This window comes from Choristoneura fumiferana, chromosome 6, assembly GCF_025370935.1.
Source record: "Choristoneura fumiferana chromosome 6, NRCan_CFum_1, whole genome shotgun sequence".
Classification (NCBI taxonomy): Eukaryota; Metazoa; Arthropoda; class Insecta; order Lepidoptera; family Tortricidae; genus Choristoneura; species Choristoneura fumiferana.
Window position 1 is genome coordinate 593,040 of NC_133477.1, and position 15,006 is coordinate 608,045.

The 15,006-nt window shown below is 39.1% G+C and overlaps 1 protein-coding gene and 2 long non-coding RNA genes across 3 annotated transcripts in view; 2 read left to right on the forward strand and 1 right to left on the reverse strand.

The window, feature by feature from the left end:
* The window catches only part of LOC141428783 (uncharacterized), a gene marked incomplete in the record, with an annotated part of 528,375 nt that overhangs the window by 472,417 nt on the left and 40,952 nt on the right, over window positions 1–15,006 (reverse strand).
* LOC141428466 (uncharacterized) lies at window positions 4,998–5,800 on the forward strand. The gene is made up of 2 exons (XR_012451430.1): window positions 4,998–5,416; window positions 5,505–5,800. It is a non-coding gene; the product is annotated as an uncharacterized lncRNA (long non-coding RNA).
* On the forward strand, window positions 11,418–12,248 carry LOC141428467 (uncharacterized). The gene is made up of 2 exons (XR_012451431.1): window positions 11,418–11,864; window positions 11,953–12,248. It is a non-coding gene; the product is annotated as an uncharacterized lncRNA (long non-coding RNA).

Below are 15,006 nucleotides of genomic sequence, written 5' to 3' on the forward strand. Positions count from 1 at the left end.
AGCGCTGTTGGCACGGCCGGCATTATGCTGATTTGGGACCATTATGTGCCCGTGATACCCAATCACTTGCTTTTGGTAACTAGAGTTACCTGTCAACGCTCTTATTTTGTTATATTAATAGAGTTCAACTCGAAATTTGAAGCAAGCGAGTGCATACGTATTTTTTTAGTTTTCTTCTAGGTATGTAGTTATCTTGTGTAATCATGTCACGAATAAATATTTTGTTTCTTTCTTTTACTTTATATTATAATGGACAATATTCTATTTCGAGTACTGCCTTTTCGCAACGTAACGTTTGGCAACCTGTTTCATTTCGCAACTTTTCATTTCGCAAACTCTAAAACTGTAAATATTTCAGGATTTATTTCAGGGCCATCGTGTAGAACCCTTTAGGTTAGGTTAGGTTAGTTTTATAAAAATCCTGAAATATTTACAGTTTCAGACAAATTAAACAGTTGGGAAATGAAAAGTTGCGAAATTAATCAGGTTGCCAAACGTTATTCGCCGAAACATTAGTAAACCATTCTATTTAGGTTTAATTAATTTACAACAAAAATAAATTTGGTTGTACCTATATATTTTTCAGCACCTATATTTTGACAGAATTCACTTTGGTTTTTGGTTTACGTCCAAATGCAAAATGATCAATTCAAGTGGACGATTCTCTATTTGCACCGAAGAACAGTAAATGAAAAATTGTTTGAGTTTGACTGTACTTATAATTCATGCGACACATACATCCTTATTGTGTGATGGGTGTTATGTTATGTATAACGGCGAGGCAATAGTAGGAATGTCTCCAGGATTCGGTCGCCGCCCAGGCCTAGCTTGACGCCACTATCTCCATCGCCTGCATCATCCATACCTAGCTTGACGCCACTATCTCCACCGCCTGCATCATCCATACCTAGCTTGACGCCACTATCTCCACCGCCTGCATCATCCATACCTAGCTTGACGCCACGATCTCCACCGCCTGCATCATCCATACCTAAGCCTTGATCTACTTAAGTAGTTATGGACTCACAACTCGCAACTCTTGCTTGGAACAGACAAGGTGCTAAAGTGTGCAGTTGCGTTTCACCGTCTGTTTTGGGCCTAACCTGAGGTATAAAAGATACCTACATAAACTTGAAAGATTCGGTACAAAATACAAAATCGTAACGACACTACGGAACTCTAGTTTTATATATTTTACACAACACTGCGAGATTCGTAATTTTCGATAACGCAAGTGCTTAGGCAGTTGTCTCACCGCCAGCGAGGAAACGATTTGCTATCGACTATTTTCTCGCTCAAGAAACGAACAAAAGATATAAGATCCTGTGTGAGTAAAAGAGACACATATATTAATAGTTGATCGCTGGCTGTTCACACTGTCGGCGAGAACTCGCTCTTACATCTTTTGTCGCAGCGACAAGAGCTATAAAACTCGCTGAGCTATAGATACTCGCTCAGCGATGTCAGCTTGGCGGCCGCCCCGCACGAGCGAGTGGAGTGGAACGAGCAATCGCCCGTCGCACTCGAACACTCGCTTACAGCCAGCGATAAAACTACACTCGCTTCTCGCTGCTCACCCACTCGTTTCTAGTTACTCGCTCTACTCGCTTCTCGCTCATCGTCAGCGGTGGGACAAGTGCCTATCGTGTGACCGTCGACGTCGATGCCTACTTCATTCAAATATGAAAGCGTTAGGCCCAGGCCGGACTACGGCTAAACCGCCGCGGTTTTTAACCGCGTGACTTTGTGAATCAAATAAACTAATGCAAGCGGACGCACTGGCGGCTTTAAGTTTACTGTATAGAAAAGTCACGCGGTTAAAAACCGCGGCGGTTTAGCCGTATTGTGGGCCTCGGCCTTGGGGTTGACTTTTGGTATTACTGCTGTGCATACCCATAGATATACCATACTTTACTATAATCATAATTCTTCTTTTTTGCAGGCGCTATGGTAGCTTATTGTGTGTTAGTGGTGGTCAGCTGGTACTCCGAGAATGCCTGACACCGCAGACAACCCGAAATTATACAATGTACTTAATGTTCCTGCATCTCAATTTTTTTTGTGATTATTTAATTATTTTTATTATTTTGTATTAATATTTTATTTTGACAGTATATTAATTGTTTTGTTCACCATCGTAACGCTGGTAGGCAGATGCGTCGTATTATTATTGAAATGGGCAGGACAGTCATTAGCGTCTTAACCTCCTGGGGTTCAAAGTGATAATACTAGTACGTATTGTTAGCAATAAAATTTATATCTTTTGAAAAAGGAATGAAGTGTCATTTTCTCGGTATCATTCAAATTAACAAAAAAATAAATTAAACTTTATCTATGAGACGTTAAGATTTAAATTTCGATGCTAATTTTTGTTGTATGGTGGGTCGCAGGAGGTTAATGTTGTGCCCGCCTTCTGACAACAATTGTGATGAAAATGAGGGTATTTTGTCGACACCGCCAAGCACCAAGCACCAAGGCGTTCTTGCGCAGTTCAGTTGGCTTTCGTTGTAGGTAGCTCACCTTTAGGAGCCCCGAAAAATTAAACTAGTTGGATCATTTTTCAAGTTATTAAGGTCGAAAGACGCATCGATAACGCCTGGAAAAGGTTCTGGTCCACGAAGGAGCTGGTAAAGGGCAGCCTTCCATTGACACTTAAGCGGAAACTCATAATTTTGACATGTGTAGGTATACTGCCCATCCTAACCTGCGGTGCTCAGACATGGCTCTTAACAGAAATTCAGAAATCCAAGCTGAAGGTCTGCCAAAGAGCTATGGAGCACAGCATTGTAAGTATTAAAAGGAGGGATCAAAGTCAAAGTCAAAATATCTTTATTCAATTTAGGCTATAACAAGCACTTATGAATGTCAAAAAAAAATCTACCACCGGTTCGGAAATACCTCTGTTGAGAAGAATCCGGCAAGAAACTCAACGAGGTATATTTTTTGAAGCAGATTTACAATATTATTAAATGACTAGATGTAAACCCGGCTTCGCTCGGGTAAAATGTAAACTCATAATAATATCTTTGAAAAAAATTTTTGCCAGTAAAGACTTTCGTACTTATCGAAAAATCTGACGTATATTCCCAGCCTTAATTATTATCACAAACAATTTAACGGCTAACCTACGTATCGATATTTCACCAGTAGATATTCCTCAGCAAAATATCTCGCATAACGAATACTTATACAAGTACACAAGAGTGGCTGGGTAATGAAATGACTCCGAAAAGCCGGTAGAGGTATTAAATGCAGTCTACTTAGTATGCTTGGGCTCATGTACACACGGTGTACCTGTAGATGACATTGAAGAAGAAGACGGAGATGTCGATGTAGAAAACGATGAGTAAAATAAAAGACGAACTGATTTACATTTTCTATTTTTAAATAAAATTTGAAACCCACTTCGTTTTTCATTTTTTTAATCGTTTTTTTTCTATCTCCTTGTCAATTTAAACACCCTATGTCTCCTAAGTATTGATCGTAGAACAAAAAATGGATAGGAAAGGACCAAATCTGTAGGAAATTTTCGAGATATGAGAAAAAACTTGAAAAAAAAGGTACCTTCAACCCCCCTTACGCCCTCAGCGATCTGTTCGGTACTTGCCCCCTTCACAAAACAGAGATGGCTCCCCCTGTCTGATTTTGTCTAGTAAGTGTGAGGCCCATACTATTTGTAGAGATTTGCCCCCTTACATCCGCCACCCTTGAGAACTTTCGTAGGTTGATATCTTTAATGAGTCAAGGTCCCAATTTAAAATAAAACGTTAAAGTGCTTTGTCAACTAATGTTGTAATAGGGGGTGATCATTGGAGGATGAGATTTGTGATATTTAAACTTAGAACGTAATAATAATAACGTAAATAAGAATATCTTAACGTTTGTCAATTGCGTTTGTTTGCTTATTTTGTACAATAAAGTGTTTACATACATACATACCTACATATCCATTGATTGTCTTAGAATATAAGTAGATTATGTGCTCAATAAGTAGATTATTGTTATTGGTACCGTACTGGCTACTCTGCTTTGTTTTGACTAGCGTGCTTATTAGCGTACTCCGACCGGTTAGCTTTCGGTGAAGTGTACGTTGGCTAGAAATCATCACACATGTGCCTTAGTGAGATCTGTTTAGGGAGTAAGTGCATGTTAGTTTTAGTCATAGTACTAAGAATACTTGTCTCATCTTCTGTACACTTATTTCTGTTTGTTCTCCAAAGAAATAAATAAATGTTTATCTGTATACCGCAAGTACCAATGGCCAATTCAAACATGTTCCTATCAAATAAATATGTCGCTAAAGTCGAACTATCAAGTTGACAGACACGTCTATTGGCATTATTGTTTTGTGACATGCAAACGATTATCAACTTTAGGGTGGTAGACCACATATTTGGCTGATGGCACCAATTTTCAAAACTGCACGAATTTTTGGGTTGTTAGTTAGGTGTACCTTATTTGGTTAAACCTCTGAACCATAGCATTGACAGATATGAAAGAAACAGGTTGGTGGACCAAGGGCTCAGGCCTGAAATATCAGTTTTCCTAAAATGTACTTTTCGCAAAATGTCTGCCTTTCAGAATGTCAACACGTCTTTTGCATAATGTCTAATGTCAGCTTCTCAAAATGTCAGTTATTTAAAATTGCTTGTCTCCAAGAATGACAGTTTTGTATAATGTTCGCTTATCAGAAAGTGCTTATTCCTTAGGCTTATTCCCAAAATGTCTGCAACCTCAAAAAATGTCTCCGTCGTCGTATCGTGGTCTTCAAATTTCATCTAAATCGGTTCAGCGGTTTAGCCGTGAAAGAGTAACAGAAAGACTGAGTTACTTTCGCATTTATTAGCAATGATTTTTGTAAAAAACTAAACTGCGAAAATCGCTTGGAAAATGGATTTTATGAGGGGGTGTGTCGCCTCATGAATGAATGAAAGAATAAATGTCACGAAAACACTTTAATTAATAAAAAAAAAACAAAGGTAACACGTTGTCATGACCATTTTGAAGCGCCTAGGGACAATGATAAGGCAATGTCATGACGTCACTCGCTAGATAGGAAACCGATCGCCTAATTCCGAGTGCAGTGTAGTTAGCTCGATGGCTCAGGGGCAGCAAAGGGCGTCTAGACAACAGATGGTTCACGGTTCAAATCTCACGCGGTGAGATTCATCTTTTTCTATTTATTAAAAGTATAAGTACTAGTAGTAAGATGGATTGGGTAGCACAAAATAATTATTTAAATAATGAAATAAGTTTAAAAATGGTCATTACGTTTCTCGTCTCAAGCTAAGGACGGACGGGTGTCGGTCAGTGTACACCTTATCTTGGAAATGTACCCGACACATTAAAGACATTGAAGTAATTAAGTTACTTTAGTTTAATAATTTAATTGTTTTTGGTGTTTTGTGACAAAGGGGTAAGTTCAACAAACTTTTGCAATCTTTGATCTCATTTCCCGTAATTCCAAGAGACAGTTGTGAGTGACAGACGCTCTTTTGTTTTAGCGTAAGGACATGCCCTTTGGGATCAGGAGGAGGTCGTTTAGTTTAGCGCTTAGTAAACTTTAAATTTGGACGCTAGCCGGTGGCAGGCGGATAGGCAAGGATCCCTGACGAAGTCTAAATCCTTCCTGGCGCTCAACTGTAGTGATAAGTAGCTAGTAATAAGTTAGTTGTAAGTAGTGATCTAATCGATCCCTTAATTCTATAAGTTAAGTTAACCTTAAGTTCCAGTCACTGATACTGGTAGTGCTTAAATTTAAAATTAGTCAAATCAATATAGTGTATTAGTGTTCATAGTAGTATTTCTTTTATTTCCTACTCGGCAACCCATAACAAAATAGCGCCCAACGTTAAAATTTAATGGGTTGACGAACGGTTTTTATTTATCCCTATTAAATAAGTAACATAGTTTTATTTGTTAATTACTCGTACCTTACATATTATGTACCGGTTCATTGATATATTTTTTTTACCACTGTAGTATATTAAGCCGTATTAACGTTGGTGGCCGTGATAACGTAAAACGTGTACCATTGTTATTTATATGTAAAACTTTCGACACTACCTACCATAATTGTTTTGATCTAAAGTGTAAGAATTATTTTTAGCATATAAATTCATTCGTTGTAGCAATCGATTACTCGTTCTAAATGTATTATAAACCAATTTGTTTTCTCTAGCACTACGCGTATTAACGTTTATTTATACTTATATCCAAAAATTTTGTAACCGATATTATTATTTGAAGTTAAGGGTAAACGTACCTTTCGTTACACTTAATATAATTTCTACTTTAATTTACGGTTAGTTGTTTTTGGAAAATTTTTAGGAATTTTATAGTTAGGTACCTGCGCATTTGGTGGTTTTTAATGCTAATCTAGAGCATACATACTTTGATTGCTGCCGTTTTAGGTAACTTAAGTTTAGGCGTTTAAGTGCGTGAATATTAGTGCTTGTTTTTAGGTACATATTTCTTTCACGAGACCAAATTGAGGTCTTGTGTTGTATATTTACGTTGTTATTGTGTAAAAGGTTTTGTCCACTGTTGCATCCCACTGCTGAGCATTTGCTGCTTGATGTTAAGACGACAGCGCATTAATAGTAAGTGTTACTGAGGCGGGAAACAAAATAATCGTTTTTTTTCCTTTTCTAAATTACGACTTAAAACTACCCTCACATTTTAAAGTATATTTTGGTACTATATAGTTTGCAACACATTGTTCGTTAACATGGACCCTAATCTGTTGTTGAAGGATGAGCTGGAATATGAGCTAGAGTGTCGAGGCATTACGCTGAAGGCCAATGCGCCGGTTCTAAAAAAGTTGCTCAAAGAGTTGTTGTGTAGTGAGCAATCGGGGGATTTCACACGTGAAATTAAAATACCACAGCATAGGGCGCAAAAAGTTGACTTCGAGCTTGAGATTTGTTCGGCGAAACTTAACACGTTATCTAATTATGTTTCAGAAATAGTGGGTAAGCCAGACAAAGCTTTATTTAAACGGTTAATTTCCAGGCTACATCACATTGAAAATAGGTTAGATTTAGTACCACAAGACTCAGAAGACCACGGTATAAAGAAAGATGGGCTAAAACAGCAATGTCAACTTCTGTTAGACAAGCTGGTAGTGCAGGATGACCTAGATGAGGAGGAAAATTTAACGGCTGATGATAAACGAGTATTGCATGAGACTTTAGGTGTCTTGGGAGAAAGGATAGTTAAGAATTTAGAAACGAATAAGGATATACCAGGGTCTTCTAGTGATGAACGATTTGGTACTAAAGATTTAAGGTTTCCTGAGACTAACGGGAACCGCAATGTCAGTTTTAATTTAGGCAAGTGGGGAGATGAGAGGGGAAGCCGCGGTAGACTACTTCGAACCTCGACGGTTGAAGAGGACTTTCCAAAGCGAAAATTAGTCCCTATTTATCAGTGGGGTATTAGATATTCTGGTAGTAATTTAAGTATTAATGCATTTTTGGAACGAGTATCCGAACTTAAGGATGCTAGGAATGCTACTGATTATGACCTATGGCGTTACGCGATCGATTTCTTTGAGGGTGAGGCGCTCATCTGGTACAGAGCTAATAAAGAGTATGCCAGTAATTGGGAGGACTTAGTAGTCTTACTAAAAAGAACTTTCCAGAAACCGTTCTATCAGGAGGAACTTTTGACAGAAATAAACGCGAGAACTCAGGGAAGTGATGAATCGGTCGTAATTTATATAGCGGTCATGCAAAACATGTTTAATAGGCTTCCGGTCAAAATTTCTGAACAGGAAAAATTATCGATAATACTGAAGAATTTACAACCTTATTATCAAAGAGCGGTGTGCAGAGACGAATTTTGCTCAATACCAGATTTAATCAATGTTCTTAGGGTAGTAGAGAGAACGAAAGTGAATTGTGATAATTTTGAGAAACCAAGGTCCTTCAGGAACTCATTAGAACCCGATTTGGCTTATCACGCAGACTACAGTAACGAGGGTGATCCAGAAATGGTTAAAGTAGACGAGATTGGTAATGGTGCTGGCAGTGTAAAGCGATGCTGGAATTGCAGGGAAAGTGGACATTTATTTAGGGAATGTGGTGTACCGAAACAGCGATTATTTTGTTATAAATGTGGACGCTTTGGTGTGACATCTAAAGATTGCGATTGTTCGGGAAACCCACAAGGGAGAAGCACAAATTCTGCCAATTAGGTTTCTCCCCTAGTAACAATAGTAAGGAGTGGCAGGAATGGTTAGGTGTAGTGTCAAAATATTTTTCTCGCACTGATGGAGAAATATGCCCCGTACTAGTAAATAAACATAATGACAATAGGGCTTACATAAGGATAAGTATCTTAGACAACGAATTTGTAGGTCTTCTCGATTCAGGGGCAAATCGTACGGTAATTAATAAGGAGTTCTCCGATGTTCTAACGTCCATAGGTTTGAGGGGCACGCGCATTAAACGTTTCCAGGTGGCGACCGCTGATGGAGCGCCTCATGATGTTAAGGAAATTTTTGACATGCCAGTTATGTTGGATGGTCAACTTAGGGTGATTCCGGCAATTGTTATGCCTAGGTTGAGTCAACAATTGATTTTAGGTAAAGATTTTTTTGATGATTTTGGAATCTCTTTACAATTCAAGAATCATGATAGTTTTTTAGTTAAACTTGATGAGTTGGCAGTTAAAGAACCAGTTATATGGTCAAGGGAGGATTTGACTGAGGAGCAAAATAATCGCATTACTGTTCTAATCAGCAAAATGAAGGACACAATAGGTAAAGGTTTAGGTAGGACACATATATTGAAACATCACATAGACACAGGTGAAAATAAAGCGGTCCATCAGAAACAATACAACTTCTCTCCGGTAATTAAAGCAGAAATCACCAAAGAACTTGACAAAATGTTAAGAGATGATGTGGTGGAACCGTCACATAGCGCTTGGTGTTCTCCAGTATTATTGGTCAAGAAGCCAAATGGGGACAATCGTTTATGCTTGGACAGCCGACAATTGAATAAGGTTACCAAAAGAGATACTTATCCTTTGCCAAGGGTTTCAACTGTTATAGACAATCTTAGAAATGCAAAGTTCTTGACTACCATTGATCTCAAGTCAGCATTTTGGCAAATCCCATTAGAGGACAGCAGTAAAGAAAAAACGGCATTCGCTGTGCCCGGGAGAGGTCTGTTTCAGTTTAAGGTGATGCCGTTTGGTTTAGTAAATGCCTCCCAGACTCAGCAACGGTTGATGGACATCTTGTTTCATTCAAATGACGATAAAGTCTGGGCATATTTAGATGATATAGTGATATGTTCTTCAACATTTGATGAGCACATGGCCTTAATTGAGAAGGTGATGAATATTTTACATACAGCACAATTGACTATAAATGTAGACAAGTGCAGGTTTGCCAGGGAAAGTTTAAGATACTTGGGATATGTCATTGACAAAAGAGGATTAAGGACTGATCCTGAAAAAGTGGCGGCAATAATCAACTTCCCTAGGCCTAGAAATTACACGGAGTTAAAGAGGTTTATCGGATTAGCTAGCTGGTACAGGAGATTTGTCGAGAATTTTTCCATCATCGCATCTCCACTCCATGATTTAACTAAAAAAAAAAAAAACAAGAGATTAGTTTGGACTAGTGAGGCAGAATCGGCGTTCCTGAAGCTTAAGACACTTTTAACAACAACACCAGTGATCACTTGTCCCGACTACTCAAAGCCGTTTGTTATACAATGTGATGCTTCAAACAATGGCATAGGTGCGGTATTGTGCCAAAAAAATGAAGAGGGCGAACAACCGATTGCATATTTGAGTAGGAAGCTCAATGATAGAGAGCGAAAGTATTCAACGTCGGAAAGAGAGCTACTGAGTATGGTTTATGCAATAGAGAAATTTAGGCCTTACGTAGATGGTGTTCACTTTACCGTAGTTACAGACCATAGTGCGTTGCAGTGGCTTCATAAGATGAAAGACCCACATGGGCGATTGGCCAGATGGGCGATGAAGCTACAACAGTTTAGTTATGATATTGTGCATAGGCCAGGTAAAGCACATACAGTACCTGATGCTCTATCCCGAGGGGTGGATAAGGATACGAATACAGAAATAATTACTATAGACATCTTGGAAAAACACAAGGATGAGTGGTATAGAGGCAAAGTTAGGGACGTATTAAAGCAAGAAGAACCATCTGAATGGAGGGTTTTGAACAATTTGCTGTATAAAAAGGTTATATTAAGCCAGTTTCCTAATTCTATACACGACTGGAAGCTTTACATCCCGGAGGCGTTGAGAACTAAGGTGCTTAAAGAATGTCATGACGACATTACGGCTGGACATTTAGGAATCAGGAAAACTTATTTTAAGATTAAACAGCGATATTTTTGGCCAAACTTGCTTCAACAAGTGAAGCAGTACATACAGCAATGCGAGATTTGTGCCAAGCACAAAGTGTCGCAGCAATTACCTGCTGGACTTATGGGACGACACAGAGAGGTTCAGTATCCGTGGCAAATAATATCTTTGGACTTAATGGGACCTTTCCCGAAGAGTAAGAATGGTAACACCATGCTTTTAGTCATAACGTGTTGGTTCAGTAAGTTTGTGCTATTGTTTCCGTTGAGGACAGGAAAGGCTGACAAGATTTGTGAGATAGTGGAGAAGCAATTCCTGTTGTTTGGTGCTCCCCAGTCAATTATTTGTGACAACGGTAAACAATTTAACTGTCAGCTCTTCAAAGATATGGCGGCAAAATATAACAGCAAGCTGTGGTTTACGCCCAGCTATCATCCTCAGAGTAATCCAACAGAACGCGTTAATCGTGTTGTAGGTACGATGATTGCTACGTATACACAGCCAGGGAAACACAATACGTGGGACAATTATCTACCAGAGATAGGGCATGCTATTAGAACTGCGGTACATGAAACGACAGGCTACACACCGTCATATTTATTCTTTGGTCGAGAAACCACTGTGCCAAACTTCACAACGCCAGGGGCAGATCAGGTGGTATATAGTCCTAATGATAGACATGAAATTAACGTCACGGAGTTCATTAAGCAGTTAGAGTCCAGAAATAGAAACAATATCAAGGTTCAGAGTCGCTTGCGAGCAGCTCATGAGCAAAGTAGTCAGCGGTACAATAGTAAGCGTAGATCGAGTGCAGACTTTAAGATAGGAGATACAGTCTGGAAAAAGACCAAGCTATTGTCGAATGCACCCAACAAGTTTATGGCGAAATTAGCTCCCAAATTTGAAAAGGCCATCATTATTGATAAGTTGTCAAATAATATATTTCGTTTAAGCAACCCGTCGGGCAAAGTGTTGGGTAACTGGCACGTGAAAGATCTAAAACCCCTATCATGGTAAAAAAAAAAAAAAAAAAAAAAAAAAAAAAAAAAACCATGGCATTTTTTTATTGAGGGAGGAGGTACATGTCATGACCATTTTGAAGCGCCTAGGGACAATGATAAGGCAATGTCATGACGTCACTCGCTAGATAGGAAACCGATCGCCTAATTCCGAGTGCAGTGTAGTTAGCTCGATGGCTCAGGGGCAGCAAAGGGCGTCTAGACAACAGATGGTTCACGGTTCAAATCTCACGCGGTGAGATTCATCTTTTTCTATTTATTAAAAGTATAAGTACTAGTAGTAAGATGGATTGGGTAGCACAAAATAATTATTTAAATAATGAAATAAGTTTAAAAATGGTCATTACGTTTCTCGTCTCAAGCTAAGGACGGACGGGTGTCGGTCAGTGTACACCTTATCTTGGAAATGTACCCGACACATTAAAGACATTGAAGTAATTAAGTTACTTTAGTTTAATAATTTAATTGTTTTTGGTGTTTTGTGACAAAGGGGTAAGTTCAACAAACTTTTGCAATCTTTGATCTCATTTCCCGTAATTCCAAGAGACAGTTGTGAGTGACAGACGCTCTTTTGTTTTAGCGTAAGGACATGCCCTTTGGGATCAGGAGGAGGTCGTTTAGTTTAGCGCTAAGTAAACTTTAAATTTGGACGCTAGCCGGTGGCAGGCGGATAGGCAAGGATCCCTGACGAAGTCTAAATCCTTCCTGGCGCTCAACTGTAGTGATAAGTAGCTAGTAATAAGTTAGTTGTAAGTAGTGATCTAATCGATCCCTTAATTCTATAAGTTAAGTTAACCTTAAGTTCCAGTCACTGATACTGGTAGTGCTTAAATTTAAAATTAGTCAAATCAATATAGTGTATTAGTGTTCATAGTAGTATTTCTTTTATTTCCTACTCGGCAACCCATAACAACGTAGGTCACAGTTAAACCCTTATTTAAATAGCAAGCAACGATTTCGGTGCGAGATAGCGCGCGCGCATATGAATCCCGAGCAACAAGCATCGGCCGCGGTGGTAGGCAACTGGTGCGCAGCAGTTCGTGCTTGGAGCTCGGAACGTGGAGTGCGAGCGCGACGGACATATCGTCCGCGCTATTCTTTCCTGAAGCGGGCTGGCAACTGCCCGCGGGACGATCGCACATGAGGTAAGGTGCGCGTATTGTTGTGGTTTGCTATAATTTGCAAATAAAGCAGACATTATGGGAAAACCTTGTATAATCATAATAATTCTTCTTTGTTGCAGTCGCTTTAGAAGCTTATTGTTTGTTAGTGGTGTTCAGCTGGTACTGCTGCTGGAGCATGCCTGACACCGCAGACAACCCGAATTGTACAATGTACTTAATGTCCCTACATCTCAATTTTTTTGTGATATTTTAAGATCTTTTTATTATTTTTTGAATATTTTATTTTGATTGTGCCATCGTAACGCTGGTAGGCAGATGCGTCGTATTATTCTGAAACAGACAGGTCACCACACAGTGGATGCCCCACGATGGCTATCGGCGCCGGACAAGGCGGAGATGCCGGAATGACCTAGACGCGTTTTTCGGCGACTATGGTTAGACATAAGTGTCGACAGGACGAGTTGGAAATCCAGGGCCCATTTGCCCAGCATTGGGACATTACAGGCTAAAACAACATCGTGCTCCGTGGAAACCCCACCTGTCTGTTTTGTGACTTTTATGGTTTTGACATACAGCTATTATAATAGCGGTATGTCAAATCATAACAACAATACAAACAATTAACCATAATAACAATAAAAAAATATAATAACAGCTATTATATTATATACTGTATGTGAAAATCATAAAAGTCACAAAACAGACAGTGGGGTTTCCACGGGGCACGGCGTTTTTTTAGCCTGTAATGTCCAATGCTGGGCAAACATGTTTGCCGCATTTGCCGCAAATTGTACCCAATAGTAATACTGACTTAGTACATACTTTTTAAAAAAATACCTCAATACTATCGAGAGTACAATAAATAAAATTGAATCCGGAAATCTCCTCAGCTGCCTACCCAAATTCATAAATTTCATTTATACCTTTTCAGTAAAAAAGTGCCCAAAAAAGTTGTATGTATTGCTGTTATTTTCATTAAATTATTAATGGCTAGTTAAATTATATAATTGTCGCCAGGACGCGATCACTTCCATTACAGCCTGCTCTAATACGTATGTACTAATTCAGTACAAATTGTGTACAGTCATGTCCCAACGAATCCACTACAAACAGTGGGATTTCCAGGGAGCATGCCGTAGTTATTACCAAGGACCAATAAGTATGTACCTAACTGCAATAGTTCCGTCAATGTGTACTTACTAATAATAAACAAGTGGATATGACGTCGAAATATATAGGTACTATGCTTACGAGGTTATTGAAGGACGAACCACTGAGCTTCTGCGCCTTACCGCGGCGGCTTAAATGGAGTTGCTGTATAGATAGAAGCAGAGCAGTGCCGCGAAGCTGTTACAACTCTATTCCCATCGCATTGCCCAAATTTTCCCGCGGCGTCAGTGATGCCGAAGACATTGGTATCTTGGCTCCAACAAGGGATCTGATTCACTAAATCCAGCTCCGGTATCGGTACCGAATCCGTTTATCAACTCAAAGACTCCTTTATTGACTCCAATTTTTTCAAGCGATTATTAGTTTGAGGTACCCTACCGATTTGTCCTAATGACTCGAATCTGGTAGTCACTTCGGAATATACTTACTTACTGGCGAACCGGCTCCGGGGAGCGGCTCTGAAATTAGTATCATGCTATGCTTTTTCCTCTCGTAATAATTGCTATTAGCGTAAGCTGGACGGCACATCTCCGATCCGATCCGACGTGATTGAACGAAAGTGAAGTGAGTGCTGAATCGCCGGTCGCGAGTCGCTCGATCCAATAGGTTGGCCGGAGTTAGTAACTCCGGAGTCGATAAGATTTGAAAGGAGTCATTGAGGGATTTGGATCCGCATGGGATCCGCTTAAGAATCACTCTTGAACCTTCAGATCCGGATTTACCCATCTCTATGCCGAGCACGGCGGCATTCCCAGAGGTGTTGCGCACACAGCATCCGAAGACATAACCAATGGACTTTTACTCTCCGTGACTGAGTGGCAGTAAATAAAAACAATTATCTATGTACCATGTTTTATTTCAACAACAACAATTTTAAATTGTATAATGTACATACAATCAAATTACACAACTTGTAAAAGCCGCTAATCAAATCAATTGTTACAAATGCATTATGATACAATCACCATCTCTTTGTTCTGCGCGGCGCGTCTTTTCGACTACATTATGCTACAAACTAACAAGTAAACCGATGCGGTATGGCCACGTATTACATAACTTGATTTCGTAAGTGTTCTATGTTTGTTCAATCAGCTGAACAATTTTATAAATAATTATTGATTATTGATATCATTAAATGCTCATCACTTAACCTATGTGGCGGAGGCCCCGGTACAATGCTGTACAAACCAATACAAAAACATATTTTAAAAATAAATTCTTCCGATTACTCATGCACATAATTAGTAGTTCTAATGTTTCCATTATTATGCAATATGCATCCCTACACTAGTAGGTACATTCTATACCATTAAAAATATAAATAAAGAACACAATATAGT